Source organism: Peromyscus californicus, unplaced genomic scaffold, assembly GCF_007827085.1.
Source record: "Peromyscus californicus insignis strain IS unplaced genomic scaffold, ASM782708v3 Scaffold_5__1_contigs__length_169319896, whole genome shotgun sequence".
Taxonomy (NCBI): Eukaryota; Metazoa; Chordata; class Mammalia; order Rodentia; family Cricetidae; genus Peromyscus; species Peromyscus californicus.
Window position 1 is genome coordinate 157718625 of NW_026294573.1, and position 13187 is coordinate 157731811.

Genomic DNA, 13187 nt, shown 5'->3' on the forward strand with positions numbered 1-13187 from the left:
AAAAAAAAAATACATTGTAGTTTAATTTTCTTTCCCTTTCATACCCTTTCTTTGGCTAATGGCATAGGATTTGGGTGCTTTGTAGCAGCTTGAAATTTGTTTCTTCAAAAAATCCAGTGAGACCAACAATGCAAAAAGCACAGTAGTGCTCAGTCTTGAAAGGTGTAAATAAATATTATTTACTATAATATAACCATAAGACTTGCTTTCAAAATCATTTACTGGGTCAGTGGATACTAAAATCACATTAACAGGGCTACATTTCAACAAAAACATTGATCATGTTTAGTTTTTGAATTGGAAAGAATGAAACCAGGAACATTTTTTAAATGACTAATACCAACATGCTTTTAAATGGTTTAGTCTGTTTTCACCGATAACTTAATGTCCTGGCATTACATAATCTGAACCAATGGCTGTTTTCCTACCAAAGCTATGCTTGATGCAGCCTTATTTCAAAGTGTCTCTTAACACTGAATCTTTTATTTTTTGTTGGTACTATTACTCATTTGTTTAACTAACATCATTTGAAACTTCGTTTTATAAAACCAATACAGCAGGGTATGGGAGCATCCAGCAGATAGAAGTCGATCATCAATGACACCACAGATCTGCCCTGAACTGCCTCACCACAGACTTCTGTAATGAGAAAAAGAAATACAATTCTATTTCCTTTAAGGCAATGAGGATTCTACGGCAAATGTCTAGTAATTGTCTTCCTGCTACAATGCCTTTGGTTGCAATAGCATAAAATCATGATTCAGACAAGGAAGTGTATTTTCTTACAAAAATGAAATTCCCAATTGCCAAATAGGATCCCTGCGTTGTCGAGTGCTTTGGTGCAGTTGGGGGTCACACAAGTAAGTGTTAGGAGGCTCTCACAGATGAATAGAAAAGGATTTTAGGACAGCCAGGCTAAATTCTTTCATTTTATTTTCAAGCCATGAGAAACAAAAGAAAGGCAGGTAATGAAAAATTTTTTAATTTATAATGTAAATCTTCTTACTCTGGGCCTAATTGTAGCATCTGCTTCCACCTGTGAGTATCAACAGTGCCCAGTGGGAAGATGTATACTAATCAGCAAATACTTCAGGGTGTTGTGTTTTTCTTTAGGACTGACAGACACAGAGGTGTGAGCTAAGAGTTTTCTAAGACAGAAAGGGAAGCTAGATGTTTACTATCCTCCAACATCATGAATTATCTTCTCATCCTGTAGTCCTAAGGAAACAGCTGTTGCATATGAGAATACAGCCCTTGGGAAAAAGCACAGGATGTAAGCAAATGGAAATGGAAGTCTAAGGCAGGTACATAGTGAGTGAGAAGTCTGCCTGAGCTATGTGAGACCTGCACAGAGAGACGGGGGGGGGGGGGGGGGGGGGGGGGGGGGGGGGGGGGGGGGGGGGGGGGGGGGGGGGGGGGGGGGGGGGGGGGGGGGGGATATGGAGAGAGAGGAGGGAGGGAGAGAGAGCAAGAAGGTAGAAGGGATGGGAGTGAGGGTGAGATGGAGGATGAATATGCAGATGATTTTTGACCAGAAAAGACAAATTGTTTTAGAAATATCCCAAAGTCATTTTAAAAATGGGATTATTGATTTTTAAGTTTTAGATTTATCTGAAACACCAACTCATTTGTACTTCTTTATTGTAAAGATCAGGCCAATAATTAGAGAGCTATATGATGAGAAATATTCATGTAGATAATTCTTTATTATGATTTTCAAATGTTAAATGAGTTTAGATGTACATATAATTTTGATAGCTTTTGTAAGTCTTATAATAACAAATTATATTATACATTATTTTTTAAAATGGTTATAAATGACTGATGGTTGTTTTTCACGTATTACATAAATGAGATACACAAAGAAGCTCTTTTAACTTCCACTTATGATAAAGACAAAGAGAAATATGGAATTCCCCAGGAAAGTGACAGACATACATGTGAATCTGGAAATATGACACAGAGCCCAATGTATGAATGCCCAGGTGACTGACAGAGAGTACTTATTTGCTTAGTCATTTTTTGGACATCTTCACCTGATCAAAATGTTCAACTTAATCATGGGCTGTGAATAAATTTTTCTTTGTATTGTGCTCAAATAATTGGCAGCTTTTAAGCTTCATTTTCTGAGGAGAATATTGGATAACATATACTAATGTGACTCCTATAGTTTTCTGTTCAGGTTACTATGGTACAGAAAACAGAATGTTATTGGATTCCCAGGATCAATGTTACCCATAAAGCCCTATTAAAACTCAACACAACAACCCAAACAGCAACAGTATACAAGCTATAACTTAGATTTAGCTATGACAGTCTCTCAGAGACGTAGTTCTGAGTCGGAGATAGAAATACCCTAGTTCAAAGGATAGCAACAATGACCTGAATATTCAACAAGGCTCCTATGTATTCAAGAGTATCCTGATACCAATTATTGACATACTCATTTAAATTCTGTAATGTCATGGATTAAATTTTGTGAAAGACATTTTTTCTTTAAATTTGGAAATGTATGCTTAAATGCTTAATAAGGAAAACAAAAGAGCTTAATTGAGGTATGATGCTATGATAAATCATTTAAAATATATTTCCCCATTTTAAGTAAAAATTTAAACAATTAAACAGATTTAAAGGATTTTAACTTTAATGTGAAATTTTCAAGAGTCTTAAATTGCATTCTTAAATTTGGAACTATCCATTTTCAAGTGAGATTTATTATTTTTTAAATCCTCATTAGCAATGTGAATATTTTATTCTTGAGATATGGAAATGTTATTATTGAAAGGGATAATAAAGAACATGGATGAGTATAAAATACAGGAAAATTAATATAGAATCCAAACCATAACCTTTTGAAATTTTATAACTTTGACACACACAATATAACCTATTAGAACAGAAATTGAAAACATTGGGTGTCCATTTTTTATAGTTTTTTTCTTTAAGATGGTGATTATTTATTTATCAATTATATATCAAAACTTTAAGTGTAAGACATTGACAGTCAATCCTTTAGGTGTGGACACTGATTTGAGCAATGAGAACAAACTCTTCTCTACTTTAAGAATCAAATGCAGAAAGGAATTTAATTTCACATCAAATGTTCTGTGCTGGGTTATACAACATAAAGATTTTGTTAAAATGAGTGTGTGGAGAAAGAGGAAGAGGGAGAGAGAAGGAGAGAGGGAAGGAGAGAAGGAGGAAGGGGGAAGCAAAGATATAGAACCCATGATTCCAGTACATGCATCACATCATCTCTGGCTCTTTGGAAGGATGGGAGAGTTCTGGATCCATTACCTTTGGGCTGTAAACATCACCCATATCTCTCTGCAGTAGTTATCTCCTGCCCTATGAATCATCCTTTAATCCCTCACTAAGTTTTTTTTTGCTCAGTGTATTCTGGCCAAGCCAACAGCAATAGATGAAAGTATTCAAGAAGCATTTTCCTCCATCTTTATAAGATTAATCATACACATTTTACTGAAAATTTTGAAGAGTAATTCATGTATATAAACAATCATATATGAAGTTGTTTACTAGAATTTAAAGAATTTTCATGATAATTTTCATAATTTATATTAAATAAGAGTCATTATTAGTTTTTAAAAGAAAGAAAAATCCACTGGAAACATGGCATCAGCATACATTTATATATATTAAGTAGAATAATTAAATATGAATTATTTGAAGCATATATTAAATGTATACACCAATTTTAGAAAATATTTCTAGGTGAGGTCTTGCCTCTAGCTTAAAGGTGTTACTGTTAGGAAATAGTAAAAATGTTTTAATTCGAGTTATACAGCTAGAAATTGCTTGCTCTCAGATTGTACTGGACAGTAAGGAAACATGATAATTGGTTTTTCTTTCATTGTTGCTTCACATTTAAGACTGATTTTCATTTTTTGGGAATTTTTAAAAATATGTTTTTCATTTTACATACCAATCACAGTTCCACCTCTTCCCCTCCTCTTACTCTACAATCCCCCCCACTCACCATCCACTCCCATTGGGAGTCTATAATGTCTGGCATATCAAGTTGGGAGAGTCCCAAGGCCCCACCCCCTGCATCAAGGCTGAGCAAGGTACCCCACTATAGGGAATGGGCTCCAAAAAGACAGTTCATATACCAGGGATAAGTCTTGGCCCCACTGCCAGGGACCCCACAAACAGATCAAGCCACACAACTGTCACCCAGATCCAGAGGGCCTAGTTCAGTCTCCTGCAGGTTCCCTAGCTGTCAGTCCAGAGTTTATGAGCTCCCACTAGCTCAGGTCAGCTGTCTCTGTGAGTTTCCCCCATCATGATCTTCACACACACACACACACACACACACACACACACACCACTCATACAATTCCTCCTCCCTCTCTTTGACTGGACTCCAGATGTTTGGCCCAGTGCATAGCTGTGGATCTCTGCATCTGCTTCCATCAGTTACTTGATATATGCTCTATGATGACAGTTAGGGTAATCACCAATCTGATTATAGGGGAAGGCCAGTTCAGGCACCCTCTCCACTATGCTAGGAGTCCAATCTGGGATCATCCTGTGAATTCTTGGAAATTTACCTAGCACTAGGTTTCTCCCTAACTCCATAATGGCTCCATCTATCAAGATATCTTTTTCATTGTTTCCCTCTTCTTCCTTCCCCCTACTTGATCATCCCATTTCCTCCTGTTCTCATCCCCCATCCCTTCCCCTCTTTCATCCTTCTCACTGCTGCCAGTTTATCCAGGAGATCTATTTCCCCCTTCCCAGGGTGATTCATACATGTCCCTCTTAAGGTCCTCCTTGTTGCCTAGTTTCTCTGGGGTTATGGATTGTAGCCTGGTTGTCCTTTGCTTTACATTCACTTATGAGTGAGTACATATCACATTTTTCTTTCTGTGTCTGGGTTACCTCACTCAGGATGATTTTTTTTTGTTCCATCCATTTGCCTGCATGATGGATGTCATTGTTGTCATTGTTTTTCACCACTGAGTAATACTCTATTGTGTAAATGTACCACATTTTCTTTATCCATTCTTTGGTTGAGGGGCATCTATGTTGTTTCCAGCTTCTGGCTATTATGAATAATGCTGCTATGAATACCGTTAATTGTGGCATGATTGAGCATCCTTTGGGTATATGCCCAAGAGTGGTATTGCTAGATCTTGAGGTAGATTCTTGCCCAATTTTCTGAGAAGTCAACATACTGATTTCCAAAGTGGATGTACAAGTTTGCACTCCCACCAGCACTGGAGGAGTGTTCCCCTTACTCAACATCCTCTACAACATAAGCTGTCATCATTGTTTTTGGTCTTATCCATTCTGACAGGTGTAAGATGGTATCTCAAAGTCGACTTCTTCTTTTCCAATTTTTTTTTTTTTGGTTTTTCGAGACAGGGTTTCTCTGTGTAGCTTTGCGCCTTTCCTGGGACTCACTTGGTAGCCCAGGCTGGCCTCGAACTCACAGAGATCCGCCTGGCTCTGCCTCCCGAGTGCTGGGATTAAAGGCGTGCGCCACCACCGCCCGGCCTTCTTTTCCAATTTTTATCTCCTTGATTTCCTTTTGTTGTGTTAATGATCTATATCTACTTTAAAACAAATATTAAATTTATAGGAACTTTAAATATCAATGTTTAGGTAAGTGTAGTACGTGATATATTTCTGTATGCCAGCATTGCTTGCCTGAGGCAGGAGGAACACTGCAAACTTAAGATCCAGAGAAAGACAATGTGGGGGAACAGCAAACTCAATTAAAGTAGTGGAGGCAGATACTTTCTTGAAGAATATATGAATAGACATGAGCATATATTTATAAAGTAAGCTTAGAATTGGAATACTAAACAATGCATAAGACATGCATATACTAAAATAAATGAATATAAAATAGCATTGTTTTTCATAATAAACTTCTGTTCATTAGGATGAATTGAAAAGGTGGTGAAATGACAAACAAATTAAGAAAGATATTCTAATTCCAAAATAACCTCGAAAAATCTGTCCTTGGAAAAAACCTATCTAGAAAAAGAGAAAGGAGAAAGAAAGAAGAGAGGGGAGGTACAGAGGGTCTAGACTTCTGCAGCTCAGAGAGACCAGAAATGAGATGCAGAGTCAGCAAGAAAAACAGACAGACTTCTTCTCTGAGGGATAAAAGCTTCTTCTTTTATGTCTTTATTTTTCAGACACCCTCTTTTTTTTTCCCCCACACCAAGTTCATTACAAAGAGGAGGATATTTCCCCCATAACAAAAAGTTACATAGTTGCTATATAATCACTATAAAAACATTCATCTTCTCACAGATCTGGAGCCTTTCAGCCACAACCTTTTACACAGACAGTAGTTTTATAATTGCTAGAAAAACAGGTTACTTGTTTCACTTTTCATATTTTAGAGTTCTGCCCAATTATCTTGATTAACCATCTAATTCTTCATTTTCTAGTTACATAAAGTCAATTGTTTAAAGCTTTGTTTTAGCTATGATGCACACTGAACCCATGAACACATTTCCCAACATCAAAAAGAGCTTGAGCTAACCTAAACTCCTGGGACTGGATTGTTTTTCTTAATTATTAACCTAAACCGTTGTCAATAGGACTCCTCAAGTGAAGCTCAGTCCTAGCTGTGTGACACTTCCTTATTCCTATTTTTGATCCCCTGCATCCCCTGCTTTATCAGGAGTGAGGGCAACACTTTATCCTACATTTAACTATATGAATTTTCCCACTAAACTAACCTCTATCATAATCCCTTACTACATTTGTTAAAAATCCTTAATCATCAAAATTCTAAACTAAGCCTAATATTTTATTGTATAAAATCATTATTCCAATCAAAAAATATATCTTAAGAGGAAATCATAATAATCCACAGGTAAAAATGCCAAGTAGGATGGGATATTTCCATGAGATAATCACACTACATTAAAGGTAGTAGGGATCCCCTACACCCATTCACACCATGCCAGATTCCAGAGAAAAATGGCAGTACCAAACATGTAAAGACACAGCAGTAGCAAGAGACATTCTGGAGCCAAAGCCCTTGGGTCTTGCCTATCTAAGATTTATGCATCAGTGTCTCTCATTTTGGTGAGCTGAACTCCTAAAGCTCAATTGACACCTGCTGCTCCTCTGGCAGAGAGGAGAAGAGAGTGGAGGAAAGGGGAGGGGAGAAGAAGGGAGTTCAGTGAATATGTCCTGACAGGGATTGCATTATTGTTTTCAAATGTGTGTGTTTTGCCTTCCTGTGAACAGCTCTGTGTCTCTATTAATTGTCACATGAAAGAGAAAGATACGTTTCTTGCTGCTTTGAGGAAATGATCTTTTGAGAGTTTTCATTAAACAATTGTTGGTTCACTATACACAAGTAAGAAAACCTGAGCTGTGAGAGTAGAGGCAGGAGAATTACAAGCTACTGATCTATATGCTTGCATTTTCCCTTATCTATGAGGAGCTTTTGCTGTTCAATATGCCAGAAGGGTCATTCCTCCACATAACTTTTGACAGAGAACAGATCCACATCTTGGAGAAGATCTAGGGCTAAATGGGAGCTGATGTCAGCATGAAATAATTCTGCCTGTTTAATGCTGAGATTCTGAGGTGGTTTGTTAGGATGTTCTTCAGTAGTAAAGTTTATCAGTACATGACCCATAAGCATGGAAATATATTTTAAAAACTTTTGTTTGTCAGAAATGAGAATTAGTAGAAAATGCTGACTGTTCATTTGCAGCACCACATTTTGAAATATCACAAAATAGTGTCAACAGCTTTTGAAACATTCTAAACTAAGGAATGCACAGCCAGTCCTGGTGTAAAATGGTGAAATTTATTGGAAAGCTTTAAAACACTGAAGAAACTTGATATGTTCTGAAACCAAAGGCTAAAGCCCAATGTGTACAGTTTTACATTGGAGAAACACCACATGAACATCAGGAAAAAAAGACGTAATTTATTTTATTTTATTTTGAACTATTTTTATTTTATGTGCATGGGTGTATTGCTTGCATGTATGGCTGTACACTGTGTGTTTGCTAGGTGCCCACAGAAGTCAGAAGAGGGTGTCTGGATTCCCCTGGGATTGGAGCTACAGAGGGGTTGTGAGCCACTAAGTGGGCACTATGGATCAAATCCATGTCATCTAGAAGAGCTGTCAGTGCTCTTAACTACTGAGCCAGGTTTCTATCTTCCCTTTTATTTCAAAAGCATGAATATTGGCATACCAGTAATAGAGGAAATTAGTAATAATTTACTTATAATATGAAGACTAGTAGAAAAGTCAACCTTACAATATCATCACTTCATGCTTCTTTTATCCCATCTGGTCTCATCTCCAGTGCTCTGACTGTTGATTGTATGTTGATGCTCTGAGATACCATCCACATCTCATAGGAGCTGCAAATAGCAGTATATTCCATACAGAAGACCATATGTTTACAAGGCAAAACAAGCAGAACCTGACAACTTCAAGTCACAAGTCACCCTGTTCACAGTTTATGTAATAACGGACTTGCAGGCATGGTATCAATTATAGCATATCCAGTGAGACATAGATATCTTTATCAGTTATTAATATTAGTCCATCTGCATCAGGTTAGTGCCACTCATTTCAAAGAAGTATAGAAATGCATGAATATTAAATATGATGCTTTGAAAATCATTTTCAAATATCAGATATTTTAAAAAATTAGACAAAATTGATATCAAAAATTCATCTTTTTTACTATTAAAGGTGGGTATTCAAAAATTAAATTAGGTGTTATGTGTTTGCTTTTGACAAATATGCCTTAGTTTGCAAACAGCATTGAAATGTAATAGCTGCTCTTGGTGAGTAATTAAAATTTTTCATTTTTCATTAAGAAAAGCAATATAGAAACTCCTGATATGAAATTAATTTTTCACAAACAGAATGAAGACAAAAGAAGAGACGGTGCCACTCTCTAGCTGAATTAATTGAGTGGCACAAAGTCCAGTGACAGCTTTCCCACACATCACCAAGGAGTGTATAGCCAGCCGTATGCTGACCTCAGTATCCAATACCTTTAGAGTATTTATATTTAAGTAATCAAATAAAACATTTTTACCTAGAGCATAATTTAATATACTGTTAGACTAGTATAATATTCATATGTGTGTTTCTACTTTGAATGTAGCCAAAAGAATGTAGTTTTATTCTCTTCAAAGTACTGTCTTTAGTATTTTAAATTTTAATTATATTTAAAATATATTTTTTTTAATTTTGAAATGATAATATAGTTATATAATTCCGTCTTCAGATCATCCCATGTGCTCCAGTTTGCTTTCAAATTTATGGCTTCCTTAGTTGTTGTTTTTACATATGTATGTGTGTTTGTATGATTGTGCCTAAACACATAAATAAAGTATGGCCTAAACAGGAGAAGTAAAGGTTGTATAATCTAGTGAATGTCTAATAAAGAAATGTAAAGCATAGCTCTATAAAATTTCCCTCCAGGTACATGCTGTCACTAATCAGTGATTACAAATCCTGTCTTTCTATCATTTTCTTCCATTTCCACTAGGGCCTCCCTGATTGTCTGACCATGAAATTACTAGATGCGGGTTGGGGATTTAGCTCAGTGGTAGAGTACTTGCCTAGCAAGCACAAGGCCCTGGATTGTTCCTCAGCTCCAGAAAAATAAAAAGAAAAAAAAAAGGAAATTAATAGATGCATATTTGTTTCAAAGGCAGAAACTTATTCAACTACTCCAGAAAAGTACTGATAAAGCATTATTCCCCTTATGTCCAAAGGAAATAAAATGCTTACATATAGACATAAATTCCCATTGTCTGTTTGTCTGAGCGTGAAGTAAATGTTCCCTGTATCAATTCAAAAGGTTGCAGGCAGCTGGCTGCCTGGGTCAAAATTGTGGTCCTCTCACAGCCCTCTAAATAAATACATTGCTGTTTTTTTCTCATTGTCAAACTAACTCAATTTTGCATCAGTATGAGTATCTTTTGTTCCACCCCGCAATGCCAATATTTGGGGAGGTGGTAAAGTGGCAATGGTTAAGTTTATGATCTCCCAAAAGTATCTGCCACTGTGCTTCTGATTCTTAAATGCCTGTCAAACGTCATCCTTCTACTGGAGCCATTTGACTCCATCCTGATAGTGTGAGCATTGGAAGTGGACTGCAGATATTGTTCTTTGGTTATGTATTTTATAGGTAGCATCAATATAGCCATAGATTTCTTATCTCCAGGAGCCTCTAATGGAAAAGAACCTCCTTACCATCATACTGCCATGGGAACTGAGTACACCTGCCTTTCTCCTTGGAGTCCCAGCTTGCAGTATTTCTTGTCATCATGACTTCTCTGTCTTTAAAGGAACTGTCAGTTTTATGTTCCAATGGAGGCTCATTCAATTTCATCTATACTATAGAAACCAAGCAGTTAAGTGACAGCATCAGCTATTGATTGGATATCAGCTACTGAGTCTGAGTGGCAGCAGAAAAAGGATCATGAATAGGGGTTAGCTGGTCAGTCATTTGACTGGCGATGCCATGCCCAGTGGTTGTTCTGGAGGTGCTCCCAGAATCACTCTGGGATGGCTGCTATTGGTTGTGAACTTGACTACATCTGGGATTATCTAAATCTAAACATGGAGGACACAACTGTGAAGATGTTTACTTGTTTATCTATCTATCTATCTATCTATCTATCTATCATCTATCTATCCATCTATCTATTTATTTATCTGTTTATTTATTCTTTTGTGCTTAATTATAAGTAGGAAGATCCACTTTTAATCCAGATCTTCAAAGTGGAAGAGACACAGCTTTAAACCGAATCTTGAGGCAGACAGACACAGGTTTGTTAATATGGGCCACACCTTCTGATGGAAGCCTATATAAGGACATGATAGATGGAAGCTTTTGCTTTTTGTCTACTTACTCTGGTCTTGCTAGCAAGTCCATTCCTTCACTGGCATTAGAGCCTACTTCTTCAGGATTTCAGCATATACAGAAGACTAGCTGAGATATCGAGCCTCATGGAGTGAACAAATTCTGAACTTTTTTTTAATGTAAAAATCTGATTGGTAATTTTTTTCTTTGAGATTTGTACTGTTCAGATTTTGAGGCCAAATACTAATGTAAAATCTGTACAATAAGGTACATGAGATTACTCTTCCCATATAGGTAATTTTAGCATTTTGTTAAATACTACCTTGTCTATATATACATTGCTGAAAATACTACTCAGGCTGCCTTTATTACAATAGAGAATGAATTTAGAAAATATTTACATGTGAAGGTGTTTCCAAGTGAAGCATTTCCTTTGACTTTTTTGATGCTGGGATGAAACGCAGGACCTTGCACACACCGAGCACAGGCTCTACCACTGACCCACACCCCAGCTCCACTTTGTAGAAAATATCTAGAATATGCACACATTTGGCATTACATAAGTAACTTCTCTACAGAAGATAGGAATGATACTTCAAACTCCTGGTCAGAAAATCTGCTTACAGACGCTCTAGCAGTTTTCCTGATTTGAAGTCTTTTTTCTGAAGACAGAGAAAGAATATGAGCCATGGTTTCAGCATAGCCTTCTTCACTCTCAGCCAGAAATCGTTATTTGTCCTTCGTGAGGAATGATAATGTCAAGCTTTGGGCCTCCTGAATTGTGTGCAAGGATAATTGTTCCAGCAGCCATACACTCAACAACTCCAATCCCCAAAAGCTCCTTCCACATGGTATGCAGACTGATTGTTGCTTCAGACAGGTAGTTCTTCAATTCATCAAATGAGATGTTTATTTTAAATTCTACATTCTCTTGAACTCCCAAATTCTCAGAGAGTTTTCTCAATTGGTTTACTTGAAGCTCATCCTCTTTGTTTCAACACCTTCCAATAAGGGCAAGTTTAAGTGAAGGGCATGACTCAGCTGCCTTCTCATTTAGCAATTTAGCAAAGGCTTTGATCTGCAAAGCGTGATTATTTTCAGGACTGAACTGGCCAATGGAAACCAGCAAATGTCCAGGAGTCACACTTTTCTCATGTAAGGGAATGTCCAGAAATGTCTGCACATTATAAGTTAGATAAACAATGTTAGTGCAATGCCTAACTTTCCACAGTGAGAAAATATGGTTTAGTGTCCAAGAAGAATTCACCATGACTACATCACTGCATGAACCGACGAGGCCATAAATAAAAGCAAATAAACAGTAGTAGATGAGTAGTAGATGAGCTTTGCTTTGCTGAGAAAAGCATTTCTGCTAATGAAAGCCGCATTATTAAATCCAGTGTTTTGATTCTTCACTGCAGAGAGCATGTCAGTGCTGATAGTGGGATAATGTACATAGCTTCCAACTTGGCAACCCCCTACATATTTAAACAGGGAGTGTGAAAGAATATCCCACTGAATCAATGTAAACATAAGGAAGGCGCTGCATCAGAGCTTCCCAGTCAAGAAGCATGGATCCAAGACTTTGGCCTAGCAACGTGAAGTGGGGATACTGAGAATCTTCCACAAGGTAGCATTTCCTTAAGAAAACAAACTCCACTGGGTGAACTAACTTGATGTTAAATCTTCTGAAAGCACCTTCTAGTATCTGCTGACCACTGACATTAAGGTCACCAGTTTACACAACATGAACTGCTTCAGGATACCTCCTTTTTCTGCAGGGCTTTCAAGGCACACAATAGAACCCTCTCTCTTCTACCGCCCGCATTGCAGTAAGGATGGAAATTAAATTCAACCACCATTTGATCTTTCCCATTTCCTCTGGTTGAAACTGACTTTTCTTTCTCTGTAGATGTTGCCTGGATATCCAAAGGACAATGACCAAATATATACACAAAACTCCACATAGAATTAGCTAATGGAAGAACTGTGAATAAAAAAAGTCTCAGCAGCGGGAACAAGCAACAGCTCCCCGTGTCCGCCGCCATCTTACCCACCCTCAACGTGGATTACTGAACTTTTCATTCATAGCCATTGTTGTATTATCTGGATCACAGCATGTAAGTCATTCTGATAAATTCTGATAAATTCCAAGTATATACATGGAGAGAGAGAGAGAGAGAGAGAGAGAGAGAGAGAGAGAGAGAGAGAGAGAGAGAGAGAGAGATTGATTCATTCTATGAGTTCTGCTTGTCTAGAGAACCCTGACTAATACACACATCCCTATCAAATTGCACAGCCATGATTAGGGTCCCTGTGGAGGCTTTCCAGTTTTCACATTCT

At 37.3% G+C, this 13187-nt stretch overlaps 1 pseudogene; it reads right to left on the reverse strand.

Annotated features, from left to right (window-relative positions):
* Positions 1–11385: 11385 nt before the first annotated feature.
* On the reverse strand, positions 11386–12892 carry LOC128097965 (GDP-Man:Man(3)GlcNAc(2)-PP-Dol alpha-1,2-mannosyltransferase-like; annotated as a pseudogene).
* Between the last annotated feature and the right edge of the window lie 295 nt (positions 12893–13187).